The following is a 24,840-nucleotide window of genomic DNA, read 5'->3' on the forward strand; positions in this document are numbered from 1 at the left end:
GAAACCACGAGAAGAACCAGAAGGAGCAGACACGGCCTTTACTAGTTACATACAGAGAGCACTGATGGTGGCTGGTTGGTGAAAGCTCCGAACCCACTGGATGGGGTTGTGGTTTAAATAGCTCAGTTCTGGGAATTACTTAAGAGAAACTAAGCAGGTAAGCAGGGGGTAGGGAGAAGGGCACATGCTCTTTCTGTATTTCTCCTCCCTGATACATATCTGGTGACTCAGTGTATGGCCAGGAGCCGCCATCGTGACCATTCACATGCAGGTTCCTATTGGATTCAGGCAGATGGTAAAGAAATGGCGGAGTCAGAGGATGGTAGGCCATTCTGTTTATTGGTGTCTCATCAAGACAGGCAAGCCACAAGAGAAGACAAGGGAGAAGCAGAAAACCTGCTTTTCCCATGAAGGGTGTTGGGCAGATAAAATATATTATGCTCACTTTGTTAAAGATGGCGCTACCCACATGGAAGCCTGTTGCCCAGGTAATATTAATGTGTGTTGGGGGTGGGCTGTGGGAAGGCAGGATCCTTGTAGCCTGGGGCTTGCTTTTAGGACTAAGCCTTTCCCACCCTTTTTGATGTGGGGTGGTGCAATCCCATCATGTCTCTGATAAGTGACTTTGTATTAGAGACTTCCCTATTTTGTATATTGGATTAAAGGTTTTGATTTCTACACTATAAAATGGGGGTAGAATGGGAGCTTGCTCTCTTGGTTCCTGAAATTAATATTAGAGGAGAGAGCAGAGCAGAGAGCAGAGGAAGGCCACGTGGAGGAGGCCTGGAGAAGCAGCCAAGATGGCGGAGTGTTGAGTGAGAAGCCAGTTTGTGCAGAGTTTGTGCAGGGAGAAGGAAGGAGATGGGGAATAGAGATGAATAAATCTGGTGAGCTAGAAACCTTTGATTCTGTTAATCCTAATCCAGAGGGACCCAAAACATTGAAGACACGAACAAGGTCCATCGATTACACACCAAAGCTTTATTGTCTAGCTTGGCCAAGTGGCGGCTACTCCGACAGAATTCTGAAGGAGACGCGCCGGCCCTTTGTTCTACCTAGTTTTTATAGTTTTGTAAGTGGGAAGTACAGAAGCAAAAATTGTAATTAGGAGCCCCTTACCACTATTGGTTATAGTCATATGTCCTTTAACATGATAAGACCATGTTCAATTTGCAAGCCATACATCATTTTGGAGAAAACAAAATTTAGAAGCCAACACAATGGTAGAAAGATGTGTCTTTACATATTAAAGGCATTTTTATATTATCTAGTGTTTATCTGCCATCTCTCTGTCCACAGTCACATGTGTTAACCATACGCATTTACATAGGAGAGGTACTTTCGGTGGGGACAAATGCCCGCAAATGGCTCATTGCTATAAGAAAAGGTTTATTTTGGCTTTTCTTTCCCTGTACCTGGCTAGCCATTCACCCTTTTCCCCACAGGCGTGGTGGAATGTCTGGGGATCCATGTTTCCCTCCCCTGTGCATTTACAATACAATGCCAAGGGCCATCCTGACTATGCCAGTCACACAGTACAGAGACTATTCTCACAATTTCTCTGCACACCTTAACCCAAATTAATAAAATGTTCTCCAAGCCTCTTAAAATATTAATATTAATTCTGTAGCCTTTGGTACTTTACAACACCTGCGGGTGAAGTGGCTCAGTGGCTCCTCAATTCTAGGAAACTTGGATAAGTCAGTAGCTGTGTGAGCACTGAATGTGAGTGGGTTTTGGAGCCCAGTGTGTGTTTTTACTTGCCCGCTGGGTGCAAGCTAGGATTAACAATGATGGCCCATCAGTTTTTGGCTCCATTGTTTCTTTACCAACTCTCCGAATCCAATGCGAACCTGCATGGGCCAGGCTGCTGTGATAGTTGCCATGGCTACTGGCTTTACAAAGGGCAAGAGATCAGGGAGACCCCTGCAATGGTGATAGCAGGAACTGAGAGAGAGCAAGTTCCCGGTCTGCCCCACTTTATAGTGTAGAAACCAAAAACCTTTAATCCAATATACAAACAAGGAAGTCTCTGATACAAAGTCACTTATCTGAGGCATAATAGGATTCCTCATGAGAGTGCACCACCACATAATTCAACAGTCAAGGGTGTGGGGAAAAGCTTAGTCTTAAAACTAAGCCTTAGGCTATAATGACCTGGCCTGCTACAGCCTGTCCCCCACACCCAATACAAACTATAAGCGAGCAAACATATATATCATATTTACAAATTTATTTGACCAACATTCTGTTGTAAAGTATCTAAATCCATAATTCTGCGGGTGTTTGTAGAGGCACGTAGTCCAAATAAGTTTTTGAAAAAGTTTTATTAAAGGAGGAGATTTATTAAATATGCCAGCCATATGGCTGACACAGGGCAACAGACTCAAATTGTGTGCGAGCCAAAAATAGTTCAGGGGTTGTTTATATACCCTTGATCACACACAGGTGGGGAAGAGCATGATATCATGGCATTGTCTGACAACATTTGTTTAGGGGATACACAGAAACATTAAGACTTTCAAGGTAACACAATTAAAGATGTTTACAAATCTTTCAGTGTTCATCTTCCCTCACTAGCCTAGAGGTATTCTACCCTCAAGATTCCAGGAAGGGGGAGGAGCTACAGTCAATGCAAGGTGGTATGTAAATTCTGCCTCCTATTGAAAGAAAAGTTTCTAGGTTAACCTTTATTTTAGATTTAAAACTGAATGACCCATTGTTTTTGCAAGCCAGAAACTTCTGTATTCTTCCCCCTCCCCTCCCTAAAGGAGGAATGTGATATATGAATCCCTGATAGGAAAGCCTGACCTTTCCTACCAGAATATTAATATCAATTATCAGCTTTTGGTACCTTACAACAATTTCACTATTTTTGCTCACTTTACAATCTAAACCACTGGTATTCTCCATGATGGTCACTGTGCAAGGAGTGGGGTACACTCCATAAACAAACAGTACCAAGTACAGAAATAGGATTAACAAGTCAAAAGCTATGGGCAAAATGACAGAGCTGTCAGTGGCACCAAGAGAGGCAAATCTTTTCCCTCTGGCAGAATACAGGCCAGAGTTTTGTCTGCAGACAGCACCATAGCTGGTACCAGAGGCCGCCCTGAGCAGGAATACTGTAAAGCCTGTATACAAGGCCACCATCACAGTCGCCTGGCCCATGCAGGTTTGCATTGGATTTGGACAGTCAGTAAAGAAAGAAAACTGATGGGCCATTAGCTTTAACACTAGCTTGCACCCGGTGGGCAAGTAAAAACACACACTGGGCTCTAAAACCCACTAATTCAGTGCTCACAAAGCTACTGACTTATCCGAGTTTCCTAGAATCAAAGGTTTCTAGCTCACCAGACTTATTCACCTCTGTTCCCCATCTCCTTCCTTCTCCCTGCACAAACTCTTCACAAACTGGCTTTTCCTCCAGGACTCTGCCATCTTGGCTGCTTCTCCAGGGCTCCTCCACATGGCGTTTCTCTGCTCCCTAATGCTAGTCTCAGGAACCAAGAGAGAGAAAATTCCCAGTCTGCCCCCATTTTATAGTGTAGAAATCCCCATTTAATCCAATATACAAAATAAGGAGGTCTCTGATACAAAGTCACTTATCTGAGACAGGATGGGATTGTACCACCCTACATCAAAAGGTGGGAAAGGCTTAGTCCGAAAACCAAGCTCCAGGCCACAAGCATCCTGCCTGCACACAGCCCACCCCCAACACACATTAATATCACCTGGGCAACAGGCTTCCATGTGGGCAGCGCCATCTTTAACAAAGTGAGCATAATATATTTTATCTGCCCAACAATCCACCCCTATGCTCACTTTACTACCCAAAATCTACATCACCAGCATCCATGTGCAAGGAAATTAGGCACATTACACAAATTACAACAACATGGCTGTAAAGCCAGTACTAAGGCCACCATCACTGCCGCCTGGCCCATGCAGGTTCACATTGGATTCGTACAGTTGCTAAAGAAACAATGGAGCCAAAAACTAATGGGACATCATCTTTAATCCTAGCTTGCACCTGGCAGGCAAGTCAAACACACTGGGCTCCAAAACCCACTCATTCAGTGCTCACAAAGCTACTGACTTATCCGAGTTTCCTAGAATCAAAGGTTTCTAGCTCACCAGACTTATTCACCTCTGTTCCCCATCCCCTTCCTTCTCCCTGTACAAACTCTGCACAAACTGGCTTCTCACTTAGCACTCTACCATCTTGGCTGCTTCTCCTGGCCTCCTCCACGTGGCCTCTCTCTGCTCTCTGCTCTGATCTTTCCTCTAATATTAATCTCAGGAACCAAGAGAGGAAGCTCCCGTTCTGCCCCCATTTTACAGTGTAGAAATCAAAACCTTTAATCCAATATACAAAATAGGGAAGTCTCTAATACAAAGTCACTTATCTGAGGCATGATGGGATTGTACCAGCCCACATCAAAAAGGGTGGGAAAGGCTTAGTCCTAAAACCAAGCCCCAGGCTACAAGGATTCTGCCTGCCCACAGCCCGCCCCCAACACACATTAATATCACCTGGGCGACAGGCCTTTATGTAGGCAGCGCCATCTTTAACAAAGTGAGCATAATATATTTTATCTGCCCAACAATGGCAAATCATACAATTTCAACAATTATAAGGTACATTTCACCAATATCTGAGCACTTTGCCAAAAGCGCAAAATGTCCTCGGTCTTCTTTCTAGCCATGGGAAAAGCTTCCCAGGGCAGGGGAGTGCTTCCAGCAAAGCCACCCCCCACCCGTGTCAGGGTATTTCACATTGTCCAAAATCCGTAAGTTCAACCAACAAAGGAGCCAGTGCCCACTCTGGTCATAGTCCAAGAAATCAGTCCATGCACATGGGGCATCAGCCATCCCCCTCATTCCTGCCATCCTGGCAGGTCTTACACTGTCCAAGAAAGAGCATATGGCAATGGCAGTCAGCATTTCCACCTCTGCTCCGGAGAGTTTGATGGCGTCCAGCCCTATGTCCCAAAATCGCAGACCTACCAGGGCCATTATAGGTGCTCCTTCCAGCTGGGCTCTCATCTTATGGAGACTGCGATTGCAACTCCAGCCCGATTCTCCTCATTCTCCAAAGAGGAACTGAAAACAAAAGCTCCCACTGCCGGGCTTGCAGCCTCTGGCCTGGCGTCAGCCCAGGCGTCAGCCCCAGCCTCAGCACCGGTCCTGGCCTCCCACCACTGCTGGCTCTCCACAATGTCCAGGGCAATCTGCAACTCACAAACCTGTGATTCCTCCTCCAGTAGTTGCTCCATTTCCAGGCGAATCTCGCAAACCTGGTCGGGCTCCTTCTCCAGCACTTCCTCCAGCTCCAGGGTCAGCATCTGTTTCTCCCACGTTTGCTCCATCTCCTTCCACTGCTCGGTTTGCAGGTCCCGGGCAGCCTCTTCCACAGAGCTCTCAGTTTCCTCACGCATGACTGTAAAAGTCAGCCAGCCTATGGTCCCCAAAAAGACAGCCATGGGAAACCATAACAGCAGCCAGTCCTCTACTCCACCACTCAAAGGTGGTGGTGGCTCCTTGCCGATCTGTATCGAATCCTGCCACAGACTACACCAAATGTATGGCTAGTTGCCACGGCCACCACTAAACAGCCTGGCTCATACAGTTTCGCATTGGATTCGGACAGTCGCTAAAGAAATAATGGAGCCAAAAACTGATGGGCCATCATCTTTAATCCTAGCTTTCTCCCAGCGTGCAAGTAAAAACACACACTGGGCTCCGAAACCCACTCATTCAGTGCTCACAAAGCTACTGACTTATCTGAGTTTCCTAGAATCTAAGGTTTCTAGCTCACCAGACTTATTCACCTCTGTTCCCCATCTCCTTCCTTCTCCCTACACAAACTGGCTTCTCCCTCAGCACTCCGCCATCTTGGCTGCTTCTCCTGGCCTCCTCCACGTGGCCCTTCTCTGCTCTCTGCTCTGCTCTCTCTGCTCTAATGCTGATCTCAGGAACCAAGAGAGAAAGTTCCTGTTCTGCCCCATTTTATAGTGTAGAAATCAAAACCTTTGATACAATATACAAAATAGAGAAGTCTCTAATACAAAGTCGCTTATCTGGGGCATGATGGGATTGCACCACCCCACATCAAAAAGGGTGGGAAAGGCTTAGTCTGAAAATCAAGCCCCAGGCTACAATCATCTTGCCTGCCTACAGCCCGCCACCAACACACATTAATATCACCTGGCCGACAGGCTTCCATGTGGGCAGCGCTATCTTTAAAAAAGTGAGCATAATAGCCTGACCTGTGGTGGCGCAGTGGATAAAGTGTCGACCTGGAACGCTGAGGTTGCCGGTTCAAAACCCCAGGCTTGCCTGGTCAAGGCACATATGGGAGTTGATGCTTCCTGCTCCTTCCCCTTCTCTCTCTCCTCTCTCTCTAAAAGTGAATAAATAAAAAATTAAAAAAAAAAAAAAAGTGAGCATAATAGCCTGACCTGTGGTGGCACAGTGGATAAAGGGTCGACCTGGAAATGCTGAGGTCGCCGGTTCAAAACCCTGGGCTTGCCTGGTCAAGGCACATATGGGAGTTGATGCTTCCTGCTCCTTCCCCTTCTCTCTCTCCTCTCTCTCTAAAAGTGAATAAATAAAAAATTAAAAAAAAAAAAAAAAAGTGAGCATAATAGCCTGACCTGTGGTGGCACAGTGGATAAAGTGTCGACCTGGAAATGCTGAGGTCGCCGGTTCAAAACCCTGGGCTTGCCTGGTCAAGGCACATATGGGAGTTGATGCTTCCAGTTCCTCCCCCCCTTCTCTCTCTCTGTCTCTCTCTCTCTCTTTCTCTCTCTCTCTCTCTGTCTCTCCCTCTCCTCTCTAAAATGAATAAATAAAAAAAAATTAAAAAAAAAAAAAAGTGAGCATAATATATTTTATCTGCCCAACACGCCCCAAACCTTATTGGTCAATACACTAACATCTGCTGGTTCTATGTGTAGTAAAATAGGAGAACTCATTATTCACCATAAAGAAATTACAAAGGTGCCCCTCATAATGCTGTCCCCCTGTGCACTCAAGGGATAATACACTTCTACCTTAGGTGGCCAGGTGCTGGTAGCCTTGGGAATTAACTGGAGGTCCACCTGTAAAGCCAGTAGCCAAGGCCAGGCCCACTATCACAGCAGCCTGGCCCATGCAGGTTCGCATTGGATTCGGACAGTCAGTAAAGAAACAAAGGAGCCAAAAGCAGATGGGCTGTCATCTTTAATTCTAGCTTGCACCCGGCGGGCAAGTAAAAACATACACTGGGCTCCAAAAGCCACTCACATTCAGTGCTCACAAAGCCACTGACTTATCCGAGTTTCCTAGAATCAAAGGTTTCTAGCTCACCAGCCTTATTCTCCTCAGTTCCCCATCTCCTTCCTTATCCCAGATACAAACTCTGCACAAACTGGCATCTCACTCAGCACTCCGCCATCTTGGCTGCTTTCCCTGGCCTCCTCCACGTGGCCTCCTTCCGCTGCTGGCTCTAATCTCTCTGCTCTCTCATGCTAACCTCAGGAACCAAGAGCGGCCCAGCTCCCGTTCTGCCCCCATTTTATAGTATAGCTTCACAACCTTTAATCCAATATACAAAATAGGGAAGTCTCTAATACAAAGTCACTTCTCTGAGGCATGATTGGATTATACCACCCCACATCAAAATGGGTGGGAAAGGCTTAATCCCAAAACCAAGCCCCAGGCTACAATGATCCTGCCTGCCTTTAGCCCACCCCAACACACATTAATATCACCTGGGCGACGGCATCTTTAACAAAGTGAGCATAATACATTTTATCTGCCCAACACCACCTCTAGCCCCTTTCCCCATGGTGCCAACAAGGCCACCCATCTCAGATGGGTGGGGTCCAGGGCCAAGTCCACTGAAGCTGTTGGCCTTTAAGGAGGGCTGTTGGGGCAGGCAAGAGCACGTTGCCCTGTTGTCCAAAACCTGGTTTGAGTAAAATGTCCTTGGTGCGTATCTGCAACTGAATGGGGGCAGCTGCCCAATGCAGGAGGGCCTCCACTGGAGCTGGGCTCCCCCATCGAGGTCTCTCATTCAAAATCTGGAGTACTGTCCACAGCAACATGTCCATCCATTAAGAGAGCCGGTGCCCCCCTTCTGTCGCAGTCCATGTTTAAGAGTCCATTATACCTCTCAATGATACCAGCAGCCTGGGGGTGGTAGGGAACATGGTACTTCCAGTCAACCCCCAGCTCTTGAGCCCATTGCCTCACCATTAAACCAGTGAAGTGGGTACCACAGTCACTTTCAAGGACCAGTGGTTGCCCATATGCAGCACTCAGGCGGTCCAGAGCCTGTATGACTGCTTTCTGGTCAGGGCTAAGGGCGGGGTGAGCAGCAAGCAGACCTGTGGCAGTATCTACACATGTGACTGCATACTGGTACCCTTCTGACTTTGGTAAGGGTCTAATGATATCTATCTGCCATGGTGTCAGTGGAACATGACCCCTCTGGATCTGTCTAGGTGACACCAGTGGTCCCCGAGGGTGCTCCTTGGAACATACTGCACATTGCTCACAGGCTGCAAGTACCTCTGCATAGGACACAGGCAAGTTCCAAGCCTTAACCGTAGCCCACATAGTTTTCTGTCCCACATGGAGCAGGCGCCGGTGGAGCCACTGCGCCACATCACCCGCAGGTGCAGTCTCCAACCATCGCACCCTTGCCAACGTATCTGCCTCATCATTCCCAGGATGGGCTAGAGGGGCATGCCCCGTGACATGATATACTGTCACCTGCTTCTGGTGTCCTATTTCCCATAAGTCCTGCCACATGGCCTGACCCCATAGTGGATGGTGCATTACCATCCACTGTTTAGTGTGCCAAGTAGCAATCCAAAGGGTCAGCCCACGATAGACAGCCCAGCTGTCAGGTCACCAGAGGTAAAGGTTCATTATGGGCAACTAACCAAACAGCTCTTAATTCTGCCCATTGGCTGCTTTTGCCTGTACCCGTGTCCATCCAAATAGTCTCAGTGGCTGGATCAGGCTATAGCCATCCATTTGGCAGGTTGACCCCTGCTGGAACCATCAGTATCCCAGGCATCCTCGGGGATGGGCAATCACCTCTCCTGGTAGGGTCTGACTTCAGGTTCTGCCTCCTGAGCCTCAGCTTCATCTGACTCTAAAGTCACATAGGTGACTGGACCCAAGACTTCCTGCAGTTCTGCCCTCAATGGGCTGGTGCTAAGAGCACAGTGTTGTTGCAGGTAGGCACCCACTGCCAGGGTGGACATTTGGGCCATACCACTATGTGGTTTGGTTGCTCAATCTCCCACCCATCCTGCAATAGGGTATATTGTCTTGACTGTACTGGTGTTGTGTTGTAATACTCTCAGTGGCCAGGAGGGCAGCATACACAGCTGCCAGCTGCTTCTCCGCTAAATGAGTAACAAATTTCAGCACCTTTCCACAATCGGGACTGTAAAGCCAGTAGCCAGGGCCGCCATCACAGCAGCCCTGCCCATGCAGGTTCGCATTGGATTTGGACAGTCGGTAAAGAAACAATGGAGCCAAAAACTGATGGGCCATTATCTTTAATCCTAGCTTGCACCAGGCAGACAAGTAAAACACACACTGGGCTCCAAAACCCACTCATTCAGTGCTCACAAAGCTACTGACTTATCCGAGTTTCCTAGAATCAAAGGTTTCTAGCTCACCAGCCTTATTCTCCTCAGTTCCCCTTCTCCTTCCTTATCCCAGATACAAACTCTACACAAACTGGCATCTCACTCAGTACTCCGCCATCTTGGCTGCTTCTCCTGGCCTCCTCCACGTGGCCTCCTTCTGCTCTCTGCTCTGCTCTCTCCTCTAATGATAATCTCAGGAACCAAGAGAGCAAGCTCTCGTTCAGCCCCCATTTTATAGCGTAGAAATCCAAACCTTTAATCCAATATACAAAACAGGGAAGTCTCTAATACAAAGACACTTCTCTGAGGCATGATTGGATTGTACCACCCCACATCAAAAAGGGTGGGAAAGGCTTAATCCCAAAACCAAGCCCCAGGCTACAGGGATTCGACCTGCCCATAGCCAGCCCCCAACACACATTAATATCACCTGGGTAACAGCCTCCTCATGGGCAGCACCATCTTTAACAAAGTGAGCATAATATATTTTATCTGCCCAACAGGGACCAAAACCCAATAGGTTGCTGTAAGCACTCTGTTCGTTGCCACAAGCCCCATCCAAACCCCTCTGAGGTTACATGAACATCCAGCTCACAGGGCCTGGCAAGATCAAACACATTCAAGGCCTGTGCCACCTTGACAGCTCTCTTAGCTGTTGCAAATGAACCTTGCACCTGCTCAGTCCAATCCCAATGAACCCCCTTCCAAATAATGTTGTACAAGGGGCGTAGTAACTGAGCCAAATGGGGTATAAATGCTCGCAAATACCCCAACAAACCTAAGAATCCTGTAACTGTTTTACCGTAGTGGGCACGGGATATGCTTGGATCTTACCTATAACTGAGTCAGGGATAACTTTTGTCTTACCCAACCAGAGACCAGACAAGTCCCAAGAATTTAACAGATAACCCAGGTCCTTGTAATTTGTTTTCGTTGACTGCTCAGCCCATGCTTTCATATGGGATAGCAGGGTAGGGACTGCTTGCCCCAATTCTGGAAAAGAATCACTACTTAGCATAATATCATCAATACAATGGTACTTGTGAACTGCCTCTGGCTGTTTCCATTTAGCCAGGTCAGCAGCCACCAGCCCATGGCACAAGGAGGGTCTATGCAAATAGCCCTGGGGTAACACTGTAAAGCTCCATTGTCTCCCTTCCCAACTGAAGGAAAATGGGTCTTGACTCTCTGCAGCTATATCAATAGAGAACAAAACATTGGCCAAGTCTGCCACAAAGTGGTATGTCCCCAACTCATGGCTTAGCCAATCCATCATGTTAGTTATCAAGGGAACAGCAGCATGCAAAGGAGGAACAACTTTATTAAGTTCTCTGTAACCTACTGTCATTCTCCAGGTTCCATCTGGTTTGCACACAGGCCATACTAGGGAGTTGTAAGGACAGTGTGCTGGCCGGATGATCCTCACCTTTTCTAGTTTGAGGACTGTCCCTATAACTTCTTCATAACCACCTGGCAGGCAGTACTGCTTGGTGTTAGTCACATGCCGAGGGATGGGTAACTGCAAAGGGGAATGTGATGCGTGTCCCTGCAATACTGCCTTCATGACCCTGATCCACAGCTGTAGTTTCCCTTGGTGTGCGGGCAGCTCGGTTTCTATTCGAACTGGTACAATGGGTCTTGGGAGTTCTCCTCTCTCTCGGCCGTCTCTATCATATTATCTTGTAACCGAGCTGCCCGCGCACCAAGGGAAACTACAGCTGTGGATCAGGGAACTCCCCAGCTGTAGTTTTCCAACCACAATCCTTGCAAGACATCTACCCTCAAAATATATTCAGGAATAGGAGATACATACACCTTATAGGGCTTAGGAGGCAGTCTTCCTATCCTCAATGGAATAGTTATTGGCTTCACTCGAACAGTTTGGCCCCCATAACCATCCATGGCCACTGGGGTCCCAGCAAACCACTCTGGGTACCCATAGAGGAGGGAACATTCTGAACCTGTATCAACCAAGGCCAACACCCATTGTAAAATGGAAAGGGACCAGTGGATAGCCAGTGCCACGTGTGGCCTCTGGTCCCCGCCCATCCCCATTAGACGGGTCCCTCAGCCCTTTTCCTAGTCAAACTGGTACAATGGGTCTTGGGAGTTCTCCTCTCCCTCGGCCGTCTCTATCATATAATCTTGTAACTGGACTGCCCGCGCACCAAATGTTTTATTGGTAGCTGCTGGGGCCTTTCATCTCAGTGGCTGGAACTTCTGTTCTGGTTTAAGCTGCTGCCAAAGCTCCAAAAGAATTTTATTAGACTGGCCATCCAATTCCCTTATCTGCTCCAGCTGCAATCAAGTCTACCCACATCTGCGTTCGGGTAACCTTTACAGGCCCGTTTCCCTTGTTAGTTGGGAGGGACAACATAGGCAGCAGCCCTCACTGCTTTATGATCCCGAGTGGCCTCCAGCTCTCCCAAATCTGCTACCATCTGTGTAACTGCCTTGATGGGCTGCCCCACATAGGGGCCCAAGATAGCCACAAGTGACCCAAAAAGGGCTGGCGGGGCGCTAGCAAGAATAAAGTCCCTTGTTTTTGCTGTAAACACTTCCTCGTCTGGCCCACGGGACCCAGGGTTGAAAACAGCATTCTTCATACCTAGTTCCCGAAGGACCTTTACTAACTCACTGTAGCACTGCCACCAACTCACTGCCCCTGGCAATTCTCCAGCATTCTGCCAGACCATACGAATGGCGGCCATCACCCATTCTAATAGGGTATGGTCTCCTGGGTTGCCATGGCAGTTTTGGAGATGCTGCCTCAAGGAGGAGTATGTGGTAATGGCGGCCAATTTCTCCATCTCTGTTCTGGAGAGCATGACGCCATCCACCCCTATGTCTCATAATTGTAGTAACCAGGCTACCAGAGATTCAGTAGGTTTCTGCCTAAATTGTTCCCTCAACTCCATCAGCTCTTCTTGGGTATAGGGCTGCACCATAGAGTGTTCCATTACCTGGACAGGAGGCTGCGGCTGCCCCCAAGGGACTCTTTGTTGCTGGGATTTTACCTTCTTGGTGACAACTGGTCGGCTCTCTGTGTGTGTATGGCAGCTTCAGCCTGAGCCTTCTCATCCTCAGAAGAGGAGTTGCAAGCACCTGCTCCCGCTGACTCAAAGCCAATCCACCGGCACAGATGCTGCTGCTCCTTTGGCGAATGTTTAGGCTCCTGTGGCTGCTGGCTTTTGGCCAGAAGCTAAGACAAGGTCTTGAATCTGCAGTTGTTTCTCCAACAACTGCTGGTGCAAACATTCAGCTTCCAGGGCAAACTGCAACTCATGACCCCTAATTCCTTCTCCAGTGCTCGCTCCAATTCCAGCCTTTTTTGCCGTTCAATTTGCAGTTCATACTGAAGCTTTTGACCCTGGGCGGCTTCTCGCACAGAACTCCTGGTTTCCTCTTGAGTAAATAACACCCAGCCCACGGCCCCTAAAAGGACAGCCATGGGGAGCCAGAGCAGCAACCAGTACTCTACCCCACCCGTCAAGGTGGCGGGCCCATACCGATCTCTGAATTCTGCTGCAAACTACGCCAGTTGTATGGCCAGGAGCCACCATCGTGGTCATTCACATGCAGGTTCCCATTGGATTTGGGCAGACGGTAAAGAAATGGCAGAGTCGAAGGATGATGGGCCATTCTGTTGATTGGTGTCTCACCAAGACAGGCAGGCCACAAGAGAAGACAAGGGAAAAGCAGAAAACCTGCTTTTCCTATGAAGGGCAAGGGAACAGAGAGGCCCCTGCAATGGTGATAGCAGGAACTGAGAGAGAGCAACCTCCTGGTCTGCCCACTTTATAGTATAGATATCAAAACCTTTTAATCCAATATACAAACAAGGAAGTCTCTGATACAAAGTCACTTATCTGAGGCATAATGGGATTCCTCATGAGAGTGCACCATCCCACACCATGCAGCAGTCAAGGGTGTGGGAAAAAGCTTAGTCTTAAAACTAAGCCTTAGGCCAGGGGTTCCCAAAATGCAGGCCACGTGTGGCCCCTTGAGGCCATTTATCCGGGCCCCGCTGCACTTCTGGAAGGGGCACCTCTTTCATTGGTGGCCAGTGCATTTGCATCCTGAGCTCCTGGAGTACTGTATGTGGCAGCGCCGCAAAGTGCGGCATCACTCACGTACAGTACTACTTCTGGTAACGCGGGACAAACACGACACTGCTCTAGAAGCGCGTCATATCACTTGTTATGGCTAGCAGTGACAAATATGGAACATTGACCATCTCATTAGCCAAAAGCAGGCCCATAGTTCCCATTGAAATACTGGTCAGTTTGTTGATTTAAATTTACTTGTTCTTTATTATAAATATTGTATTTGTTCCTGTTTTGTTTTTTTACTTTAAAATAAGATATGTGCAGTGTGCATAGGGATCTGTTCATAGTTTTTTTTATAGTCTGGCCCTCCAGCAGTCTGAGGGACAGTAAACTGGCCCCCTGTGTAAAAGTTTGGGGACCCCTGCCTTAGGCTATAACAACCCAGCCTGCTTACAGCCTGTCCCCCACACCCAATACAAATTATAAGCAAGCAAACACATATATCATATTTACAAATTTATTTGACCAACATTCCACCCCTTTTGCTCGCTTTCCAATCTAAAGCACAGGTATTTCTGCACAAGGAAATTAGGCACATTACACAAATTACAACATGACAAATCATACAATTTCAACAGTTACAAAGGTGCATTTCAATAGTCTCTGAGCATTTAGCCCAAAGCATAAAATGTCCTTGGCCTTCTTTCTAGCCATGGAAAAAGCTTCCCAGGACAGGGAGAGCAAAGCTGCTCCCCACCCCCATCAGGGTATTTCACATTGTCCAAAATCCGTAGTCCATCCTACAAAAGAGCCAGTGCCCACTCTGGTCATAGTCCAGGAATCAGTCCATGCACATGGGGCCTCAGCCACCCCCTCATCCCTGCCATCCTGGCAGGTCTTACACTGTCCCAAGGAGGAGCATGTGGCAATGACTGTCAGCATTTCCTTCTCTGCTCCGGAGAGCGTGATGGCATTCACCCCTATGTCCCAAAATTGTAGACCTACCAGGGGCATAATAAGTACACCTTGCTGCTGGGCTCTCACCTTCTGGAGACTGCAGATTGCAACTCCAGCCTGATTCTCCTCATCCTCCAAAGAGGGACTGAAAACACCAGCTCCTGCTGTTGAGCTTGAGCCCCTGGCCTTCTGTCGCTGCTGGCTCTCCACAATGTCCAGGGCAATCTGCAACTCATGAACCTGTGATTCCTTCTCCAGTGGCTGCTCCATTTCCAGGCGAATCTCGCAAACCTGGTCAGCTTCCTCCTCCAGCGCTTCCTCCAGCTCCAGGGTCAGCATCTGTTTCTCTCATGTTTGCTCCAGCTCCTTCCACTGCTCAGCTTGCAGGTCCCGGGCAGCCTCTTCCACAGAACTCTCAGTTTCCTTATGCATGGCTGTAAAAGTCAGCCAGCCTATGGTCCCCAAAAGGACAGCCATGGGGAACCATAATAGCAGCCAGTCCCCTCCTCCACTGCTGAAAGGTGGTGGCGGCTCCATACTGAACTGTATCAAATCCTGTCACAGACTACGCCAAATATGAAGCCAGTAGCCATGGCCACCATCACAGCCACCTAGCTCACGCAGGCAAACATATATCATATTTACAAACTTATTTGACCAACATCCAGCATCAACCCTACACTCCTGTATGGCCAGTAGTCGCAGCCATTGTGGTGATGCGCATGTGGGTTCCCATTAGATTCGGGCAGACGGTAAAGAAACAGTGGAGCCAAAATATGGTGGGCCATGCTGTTGTGGACCATAAATGGCAAAAAGCCATTTTAGATTCGAGGCTTAGCAAAAGGCTAAGTTCTCTCCCCTCCATCTCCATATTTGGCTATGATGCACCCACTCTACTTGCTTCCTTGGGTTGCTGGAAACAATATACATGCCCTTCCTCTGACTCTTTGTTTGTTTCAGATGTTGGTAGATTTCACTAATGTATCCTGTTTTTGCCTTGGGAGAGTTCCTGTCTTAGCCTTGGATGTGCAACTTTGTATCAAGGTCCTTGATTTGCATATGGCTATATAATAAAACAAACTGGGGCTATGGGGCACTTGGATACTGCCAGGCAGTTTGAAGAGTCCTCCCGGTCCCATAGTTTTGTAAGTGTGTTTCCTTAATTCCGCACCATTATTAGGAGCCGCGCTGGTCTGCGGCAAGTGGCGCCCGAACAGATGACTTGAGTATGAGTACGAGGAAACTAAAACTGAAGGAAGGTGACGGAACTCCCCAAAGTGAAGTGCGCACAGTGAGTAAAGAAAGTTTTTGGGGAAAATGTAGTCAGGAGTAAAAAATTATGGGACAGATAGGGTAAAAAATAAGGGACCTTTATGTAGAAATGTTTCCGTATGAAGACAAATCATTGTCTGAAGAGTATCAGGGTGAGCTGGAAACAGAGGGATATGAATACGAGGATAACTTGGAGTCTGAGGATGACAGGGGGGATGAAAAATCTGTTGCTATGGCTGCGTTAGCCGCGGGGCCTCTGCTGCCCTCAGCTCCCTCCTACATTTAACCCTCTGCTCCTCCGTTCCCTTATCGGGTTGATTGCGGAGTCTACAGCTCAAAATCTGGGAAATCCCCTCTCCAACAATCTATAGACCAGGCTCAAAATGTAGGGGAAACAATAAATGATGGCTTGACCCATTTTCCTGTTGTAGAAAGATAGGATGACACAGGGAGACTAGTGCGAGAACATGAACCTGTACCTTTTAGAGCTCTGAAAGAGCTTAAACTTGCTTGTGTTTACTATGGGCCTACTGCCCTTTTTCACTTGGTTTATTAGATACTATTAGGGCAAAGGCTCTTCCCCCAAATGACTGGAAGGTGATTGCTTATGCTTTTCTCTCCGGGGGTGATTATTTGCTGTGGAAGTTGGACTTTCATGAAGGGGCTGTTGAGGTAGGAGAAAAATCTCAGCATAGTCAACCTGAGCCGCTGGTTACAGCAACTATAGAATTTGAGAATGGATAGGAGATTCAGGTATTAGAAAAGTTACAGCTTTTCCTGTCATGATCTGATTTTCTTTAATGTTTTAACTATGATCTTCTGAACTATCATTTTGTTTCTTTCTTATTCTTTGCCTGGAAATTGAGGCAGGGGACCTGTGTTGGATCTGACTATAGAAAATATCCCAGCAGCTGCCAAGAGCAAATTTTCTTGGGGAGATTTTGTTTAGTCACATCCTTCAGTCCCTCTGTCAGAAAATGCCCTGACTAATATCAGGCAGGCATCTTTCTTTCTTTTTTTTTTAATAATTTTATTTTTTTAATGGGGCGACATCAATAAATCAGGATACATATATTCAAAGATAACAAGTCCAGGATATCTTGTCGTTCAATTATGTTGCATACCCATCACCCAAAGTCAGATTGTCCTCTGTCACCATCTATCTACTTTTCTTTGTGCCCCTCCCCCTCCCCCTTTCCCTCTCCCTCTCTCCCCTCCTCCCATAACCACCACACTCTTATCAATGTCTGTTAGTCTCGTTTTTATGTCCCACCTATGTATGGAATAATGCAGTTCCTGTTTTTTTCTGATTTACTTATTTCACTTCATATAATGTTATCAAGATCCCACCATTTTGCTGTAAATGATCCGATGTCATCATTTCTTATGGCTGAGTAGTATTCCATAGTGTATATGTGCCACATCTTCTTTATCCAGTCATCTATTGACGGGCTTTTTGGTTGTTTCCATGTCCTGGCCACTGTGAACAATGTTGCAATGAACATGGGGCTGCATGTGTCTTTACGAATCAATGTTTCTGAGTTTTTGGGGTATATACCCAGTAGAGGGATTGCTGGGTCATAAGGTAGTTTTATTTTCAGTTTTTTGAGGAACCACCATACTTTCTTCCATAATGGTTGTACTACTTTACATTCCCACCAACAGTGTATGAGGGTTCCTTTTTCTCCACAGCCTCTCCAACATTTGTTATTACCTGTCTTGTTAATAATAGCTAATCTAACAGGTGTGAGGTGATATCTCATTGCAGTTTTGATTTGCATTTCTCTAATAACTAATGAAGCTGAGCATCTTTTCATATATCTGTTGGCCATTTGTATTTCTTCCTGGGAGAAGTGTCTGTTCATGTTCTTTTCCCATTTTTTTATTGGATTGTTTGTTTGTTTGTTGTTGAATTTTATGAGTTCTTTGTATATTTTGGATATTAGGCCCTTATCTGAGCTGTTGTTTGAAAATATCATTTCCCATTTAGTTGGCTGTCTGTTTATTTTGTTATCAGTTTCTCTTGCTGAGCAAAAACTTTTTAGTCTGATGTAGTCCCATTCATTAATTCTTGCCTTCACTTCTCTGGCCTTTGGAGTCAAATTCATAAAGTGCTCTTTAAAACCCAAGTCCATGAGTTTAGTAACTATGTCTTCTTCTATGTACTTTATTGTTTCAGGTCTTATGTTTAGATCTTTGATCCATTTTGAGTTAATTTTAGTATAGGGGGACAAACTGTAGTCCAGTTTCATTCTTTTGCATGTGGCTTTTCAGTTTTCCCAGCACCATTTATTGAAGAGGCTTTCTTTTCTCCATTGTGTGTTGTTGACCCCTTTATCAAAAATTATTTGAGGCCCTGGTCGATTGGCTCAGTGGTAGAGCGTCGGCCTGGTGTGCAGAAGTCCCGGGTTCGATTCCCGGCCAGGGCACACAGGAGAAGCGCCCATCGGCTTCTCCACCCCTCCCCCTCTCCTTCCTCTCTGTCTCTCTCTTCCCCTCCCGCAGCAAGGCTCCATTGGAGCAGGTATGGCCTGGGCGCTGGGGATGGCTCCTTGGCCTCTGCCCCAGGCGCTGGAGTGGCTCTGGTCACAGCAGAGTGACGCCCCAGAGGGGCAGAGCATCGCCCCCTGGTGGGCAGGGCATTGCCCCCGATGGGCATGCCGGGTGGATCCCGGTCAGGTGCATGCGGGAGTCTGTCTGACTGTCTCTCCCCGTTTCCAGCTTCAAAACACACACACACACAAAATGACTATATATATGTGGTTTTATTTCTGACTTTTCTATTCTGTTGCATTGGTCTGAGTGTCTATTTTTCTGCCAATACCATGCTATTTTGATTGTCATGGCCCTATAATATAGTTTGAAGTCAGGTATTGTAATGCCCCCAGCTTCATTCTTTTTCTTTAGGATTGCTTTGGCTATTCGGGGTTTTTTATAGTTCCATATAAATCTGATGATTTTTGCTCCATTTCTTTAAAAAATGTCATTGGAATTTTGATGGGAATTGCATTAAATTTGTAAATTGCTTTGGGTAATATGGCCATCTTGATTATATTTATTCTTCCTAACCAAGAACAAGGAATATTCTTCCATCTCATTATATCTTTTTCGATTTCCCTTAACAATGGTTTATAGTTTTCATTATATAAGTCCTTTACATTCTTTGTTATGTTCATTCCTAAGTATTTTACTTTTTTTGTTGCAATCGTGAAGGGGATTATTCTTTTGAGTTTGTTCTCAAATGTTTCATTGTTGGCATATAGAGAGGCTATTGACTTCTGTATGTTAATTTTGTATCCAGGCAGACATCTTTCTAATCTGGATGTGCTCTGAAATCCCGGTTTCTCTCTCGTTTGTCTGGTTCATCTAATTCTTGTTTCTGTTTAGTCTTTGTTTAATGTTGTCAAAATGTGTCTGTTAAAAAAAAATGTGTCTGTTTTTAAGGCCTGAATTAAGGGTTTTCTTGCATGCAAAAATTGGAAATGCTGGCTCTAATATTTAGAAAAAATAAAATGTTTTTAGAATTTGTAAGGAGCACTCATTTAAATTTAAATAGAATAGAATGTAGATCCTTAAGACTTACTGATTTGGTTAGTGCATTGTTAGGTGTGTTCAGAATTAAGAGCCAAATAGCAATTTAAGTATTAGGATTAATCAAAGTTATATGTTATACTTGTGTTTTTTTGTGCATAAATTGTCTTGTTTATGTGTAAGGTTATACTCAGGAAAAACAGAGGAATTGAGCAAAATTAAGCAGGGCCCTAAAAAGTCATTTCAAGAATTTGTCTCACGGCTAATTTGGGCACTTAGAAGAATAGTATAAGGATGCTAATTCTGCTTCTCAGGCCACATCTTGCAAAGGGGGCCCCAAGGAAACCGGTGATTTGGCTCCTCTAATTTTGCCAATTGAATTTAAAAAGAAATAGGTCAGGAATGCCCTGAAATGGAACTAACAATACAAGGGTGTAAATTTAAAGGACTTTTAGATACTGGAGCTGATGTATCTGTTATTGCTAAGCTACATTGGCCTCCTTCCTGGCCCACTTATGCAGCAGCCACAGAATTACAAGGTATAGGGCAGAGTAAATCTCCTCAACAAAGTTCTAGTTTTTTACAATGGGAAGATAAAGAAAGTCATTCTGGATTTTTTCACCCTTATGTGCTCCCTGGATGGCCAGTTAATTTGTGGGGTAGAGATGTTTTGAAAAATATGGGAGCATTGCTTGTCAGTCCTAATAGTTTAGTTAGCACTCAAATGCTTGATCAGGGATTTTTTTGCCCACTAAGGGTCTAGGGAAAATAACAGCGGGGAATTCTCACCCTCATAGAAGTGGCATCCAATACCAGAAGGTGTGGATTAGGGTATCAAAATTTAGCATAGGGGCCTTGGTAGCTCCTGCTACCCCAATAATGCATTGTGCAGACCAAATTACTTGGAAATCAGATAATTCTGTATGGGTAAACCAATGGCCCCTTTCTCAGGAGAAACTTAAGGCAGCTGCTCGGTTGGTACAAGAGCAGTTACAGCTTGGGCACATTGAACCATCTAATAGTCCATGGAATACGCCTATATTTGTCATTAAAAAGAAATCAGGAAACTGGAGACTATTACAAGATTTGAGAGCAATAAATAAGACTATGGAAATTATGTGTCCTCTTCTGCTAGGACTTCCTTCTTCTACTGCCATTCCATGAAATGATCACCTTGTAATTATTGATTTGAAGGATTGCTTTTTTACTATTCCTTTAAGCCCTCATGATTGCAAGCGTTTTGCATTCAGTGTTCCTTCACTTAATTTCCAGGCTTCCATGGAGCAATACCAGTGGAGAGTTTTGCCTCAAGGTATGGCTAACAGTCCTACCTTGTGCCAGAAATACGTTTCTCAAGCTACCTCTCCAGTATGAAGGCAGCACCCTAAGATGTACATAATTCATTATATGGATAATATTCTTATTACTCATTCAGATAAAGACACTGTGTTGACCATTTTGCAACAACTAGAATATTCTCTGAAAGAATCAGGACTTTATATAGCTCCTGAAAAGGTACAGCAATCTTTACCTTTTTCTTATTTAGTACAAATTATTGAGGGACAACAAATTCACCCACAGAAAATAGAAATCAGGACAGATCACTTGCAAACTTTAAATGATTTCCAGAAACTGTTAGGAAACATTAATTGGCTTAGACCTTCCTTGAAATTAACTACTGGAGAACTGAAGCCGCTTTTTGATATTCTTAGAGGTTCAGCTGAACCAGCTTCTCCTCGTCTACTTACACCTGTGGGATAACAAGCTTTAAAGCTTGTAGAAAAAGCCTTGCAACAAGCACAACTAAAATGCATAAATCCTGAAGAATCAATTGCCTTACTAATTTGTCCCTCAAGTTACACTCCAACGGGACTATTGTGGCAAGCTTCAGGTCCTATTGAATGGATTCATTTAGCAGTTCTCCATATTTTGATCTTGTTGTATAGGCGACCCTTACAGCTTGTATGTTTTGAGCCTCAAAATTATTGTTGTTTCTTTTTTCAAAGGATCAACAACAATGGCTCTGGGAAACTTCCACTAAATGGTAAATTGCTTTTGCAAAGTTTACAGGCCAAATTAATTCTATTTACTTATGGTTGTTTCCACTATAGAGACTGCTGTCTTAGGGACAACTGCTGATGAACTATTTCAGCAATTTCTCCTTCTTCAAAGACTTGTATGTCAACATAGAGCTCCATGTTTTATAGGACATACTCGAGCTCACTCTATGCTCCCTGGAGCTTTAGCACAAGGGAATGCCCTTGTTGATTAAACTACCCAAAAGAAAATTATTGGAGCAACCGTGACAGATCAAGCAATTCAGTCTCATACTATTCATCACCAGAACGCTGCAGCCTTGTGTAAACAGTTTCAACTTTCTCAGGAAGCAGCAAAGCAGATTGGTAAATCCTGTCCGAGGTGTCCTATACTACAATCTGTTCCTTCATTTGGAGTTAACCCTCAAGGACTCCTACCAGGACAACTTTGGCAAATGGATGTTACTCATACACCTTCATTTGGCAAACAGTCCGTTGTCCATGTTACAGTGGATACTTATTCTGGATTTATAGTAACCTCTGTCAGAACAGGAGAGGCTGCTATGCATGTTATAGCTCATTGTCTGTATGCATTTTCTATTATTGGACTTCCTGATGTGATTAAAGCTGACAATGCTCCTGAATATGTAGCAAAAGCATTTACTATATTTTGTCAAACCTTTCGAATTACAGGTATTTCTTAAAATCTTTAAAGTCAAGGTATTATTAAAGTGTACCCAGCAAATATTTAAGGTCAATTTTAAAAAAAATATAAAAGGGGGAGTCATATCCTGGAATTCCTGAAAATCTACCTTATCTTTAAAAAAAAAATTTTTTTTTTAATGCTGATGAACAGGAGATGCCAAATCTTTTTCTCCTGCAAACTTCTACCCTCTTTTATTTGATCCAGCTAATAACACTGTTTTGTCTTTTTCCAAATCGCTCCAGATATATGGAAAAGGTTTATATAGGTGGATGGGGATCCTCAAACCCCTCAGTGAGATCTTCTGAGCATGGCTTTTAAGGTACCAAGAGGCAGAAAAAGCCCAAAAGAGAACAGGTGAAATACTAGCTCTTGGCATACACCCTCAAAGGGCTCCAATGCCCCAATGGGGCCTCATAGGACTCCATCAGGGCCCTGCTTCAATAGTGGAAAGGATGGTCATTTAAGCCAAAGCCTGCCAGGCTTACATGCCTTTGCTGTGAGGAAAAAGGGACACTGGAAAATAAGCTGCCCCCTCACTCCTCTAAGGGAGGGTTCAGTCTCTTCCAGCCCTGCTCCAGCCACTTGTGACCTAACCTTGCCCAGAAAGCTGGGATTTGCCACTGAAGGCTGAAGGTGCCCAGGGCCGTCGGCCCCATATATGACACTGTGGATGAGCCTAGGGTCTTTCTTCCAAGAAGCAGGTAAACTGATCTCATTTGCACAAGGGCCACTTAACTATGTCTTGCCTGAATAGTCAGGTTTTTTATTCTTCCCTCGAAGATCTCTGTTGTGGGTGTTGATAGTCCTATTTTCTGCTGCTTTGTTCAATATATAGTGTTTCCTTTATTCCTCCTGCCTCAATGCCCCACCCATATTTTAGGCTAGGACCTACTCCTAATTTAGAGCTCCTTTTTTCCTTTTTTGCCAACTTACAAATTTACCTCTGCCATCCAGCTTAGTGTATCCCAAGGTTCTCCTTACCACCCCATTGCTGTAAAACTCCAGTATAAGGCCCCCTGGGTTCATCTTTCCAGTTTTAAAAAAAATGGAAGCACCATCTTCATGCATGCTGCAATGGCTTTTCCAGTTTACCTGGGTCATTACAAGCTAGAAACAGCGGTTTTTGGGACTTTGACGCGAGCTGCAAAGTATAGAAGTGTGACAGCAATTCCAGTGCCATGTGGACTTCTTTTCCTGAATTTGTTTCCTGGACTCCTGCTTCTGTGACAGCTTTTGATGGACTGAACTGGGGTTGGGCTGCATTTGCAGAAATTTGGAATGGTGTTGATGCCAACTTGGACTTGGTGAACATGTTAAGGACACTATTCTTTTATGGATTCTTGTTGTATTGACCAAGAGTTTGCTTAAAGGCTTTAATCAGTGTAATGTATTAGAATGTTTGTTTGGGTATCTGTTAGCATTGACTATACTGATTTTGTGTTTGTTCTGTATTTTTTCAGTCTGCCTCCAAATTAGAATCTGGGAAACTAGGAAATCAGATGAGTGCAAATCTCAGCACACAAATTAAAAATAAAAAAGAAAAGGGGGATATGTTGTGGACCATAAATGGCAAAAAGCCATTTTAGATTCGAGGCTTAGCAAAAGGCTAAGTTCTCCCCCCTCCATCTCTATATTTGGTTATGATGCTGAGTATTTGTACCCACTCTACTTGCTTCCTTGGGTTTCTGGAAACAATATACATGCCCTTCCTCTGACTCTTTGTTTGTTTCAGATGTTGGTAGATTTCACTAATGTATCCTGTTTTTGCCTTGGGAGAGTTTCTGTCTTAGCCTTGGATGTGCAACTTTGTATCAAGGTCCTTGATTTGCATAGGTCTATATAATAAAGCAAACTGGGGCTATGGGGCACTCAGATACTGCCAGGCATTTTGAAGAGTCCTTCTGGTCCCACCATTTTTATTTTGATAGGTGTGTTTCCTTAATTCCACACTGTTATTAGGAGCCACGCTGGTCCTCGCACCATGCCTTTATTAAAGTCTCGCACTGGTTGATGAGAAACACACAGGGAAAAACACTTCCCTCCAGTTCCACAACCAGGAGAATCTTCTCTGGTTTCTCTTACAATCAAAGGCCTCACCAGTCTCAGCGGAGCTCACAAAAGCCCCTCACCTCCTGTTCCCCATCTGCACACCTTCTCCTCTCTGCACAAACTGGCTTCTTCTTCAGCACTCTGCATTCTCTCTGTTCTCCCTGCAAAACATGGCTTCTTTCTCTGCTCTCTCTGTGCAAACATGGCTTCTTCCTCTCTTCAAAACTTTCTGGCATGAAAACCTCTCCTCTAGCAAACATTTGCAAAACAATGGTCCTTCCCAAGCAGGAAGGTAATTTGCAATTTCACAGATCACATACATGGCACTGCCCAGCACCATTTTTTAACACTAAAAGTGAGCAAACACAAATAATACAAATTTTATAAACTCATTTGCCCAACAACTCCCTAAGCTGGTATTTGTCCACCTACTTCTTAAATATCTATTTCCCCCAAGTTTGTGTTTTAACCTTTGCTCCTCTTATTCTGAGCACACTGCTTCTCCAGAGAGTGACCCCTAAGGCCTCAAAATGGATATTAACACACAAGGGTTAAAGCCTCTTAGAAACTGCTCACAACCTGTG

This window comes from Saccopteryx leptura, chromosome 7, assembly GCF_036850995.1.
Source record: "Saccopteryx leptura isolate mSacLep1 chromosome 7, mSacLep1_pri_phased_curated, whole genome shotgun sequence".
Classification (NCBI taxonomy): domain Eukaryota; kingdom Metazoa; phylum Chordata; class Mammalia; order Chiroptera; family Emballonuridae; genus Saccopteryx; species Saccopteryx leptura.